Raw genomic sequence first — 1,959 nt, forward strand, 5'->3', positions numbered from 1 at the left:
TCAGATGAAATACTACCAACACGCAAAGGAACAGCACTATCATCTAAACCAGTACCACAAGACTTAGAACTGCTGATACTAGTAAGTACAGAAGGGCAAGGAGTTACGACCTGTATTGTTTTTCCACGAAAACCACTCTTATCTTTGCCTACACCAACAACAGAATACGACTGATTTTTATCCTGGTGGTTGAAACTAGCTACAACAAAACAGTTTGAAGTCGGAAAGCTTTGCTGCTGTTCTAACCTATTATATCTGTTGGTAATGTACCTTCGTAAGGAATCGTTTGGCACTCCAAGGTCTAGTCTGGCATTTATTGATAGAAATGTAGATGAGGCATTAATAAACTTGTCACAAATATCAGTTACAAGTAGTAAAGGTTGTACATACTGATCATTTTAACAATTAAATATACAGCTAGTACATATTTAATTAAATATAAAGCTACATATATACAATCTTGAAAATGCCCTCATTAAATGGGGTCTCATATATAGTGATGATCCCATGAACCAACAGTTTTTCTATAAATTCTTTATCCTCATTGTCAGTTGCACTCTCCTTATATACAAAGTTCCACACAACTGGGGGGATCTGATTTATGTCATGCTTAGCATCAAAAGCTTGTTTATCAGGCAAACATGAGGTTGTCTTACCTGCAGTATATAATTTAACAAATGATCTCAATATTTGGAGTGCTTCGCTCTAAATTTCATGTTTTGGAGTTGCTTTATTTTTCAGAGCTATAATGGAAGATTTTTTTCTACCAACTGTTCGTTTATATCATTTTTCTCACTTATAAGCTGGCTATTTTAAACAGTTAGACTATTAAATAATTTATCAAATTCGTCCCATTTCTTTATATTAAAAGTCCATCATGTTTTCTATTTGGGACAAAAATCTGTAAACATTTCCTGAATCTAGTTTTCAACATTCTAAAAATCCACTTATTGTTGTGCTGTAATTTTTACAGATCAGTTTCAGATATAGCATATATTGCAATTTTTCTATATTAACAAGTAAATACTGTTTTAACTTTCCATATAAAGTTCTTCCTTCAAAAAGTGCACTATCTGTGTAGCTTTATACAGTTTCATTGCCTCGTCGTCGTTTGCTTTCGTTGCCTGTTTGATTGCAGCACCAACATCATCGTTGAATAGGAGAAGCACGTCTCTTCTGTGTTTATGGGTCTGTAAGTCTGTAATTACTGGAAGAACTGAGTTTTTTTTTTTATATCTGTAGAATGCAATCTTCTAGATGTGTCTAATCCAAACTGTGCATCTTCGTTCAGTCTGCTAATATGTTTACTACAATAACACCAGAGTATATGCGCGATTAGACGAGCTCCATAAGAACGATACCATGAATACGCTTTTCTGAACTATCATCCCCAAACTTATGTGATCTAGCTTTATTGTATTATTCGTCATGCACTTCCCATGATAAAATGCTTCTATAAAAATCAGGTCTCTGTTGAATCTTTCATTCTTCCTCTCTTCTTTCAATTCCCAGTCAATACATATATCTAAATCTTAGTTCTCATCATTTCTAAACGTGATCCTGCTACTGACACTAAGAATTTAGTTGAATAGAATTTGAACATCTTTATAAGTACGTCTTCTTAGTAAAATATCACAACCATAACTAAATCGGCATCTAAATTCAAATTCACATTTGCCAAACATGAAATGTTTTGACATCTAATGAAACGAAGATAAAGATAGTGTATATCCCTTTTTTGCAAATGATGTTAAGGTATTATCTTTCTTTTAATGACAGTTGGCGAAAACCCACTTCTTCACACTCTGACTCTGAACATAATCTGTTGAGTAGACAATTCTCAACATTTGGAATATTTAAAGATAGACTACCTTTCCTAAAATGAAGAAAGATTAAATTATTAAACAGGTAAATTAGTGAGAAAACTCCGAAACTTATTTACTTATTAATTGATTGATT

The sequence above is a fragment of the Mytilus edulis genome, chromosome 4 (genome assembly GCF_963676685.1).
Source record: "Mytilus edulis chromosome 4, xbMytEdul2.2, whole genome shotgun sequence".
In the NCBI taxonomy this organism is placed as follows: domain Eukaryota; kingdom Metazoa; phylum Mollusca; class Bivalvia; order Mytilida; family Mytilidae; genus Mytilus; species Mytilus edulis.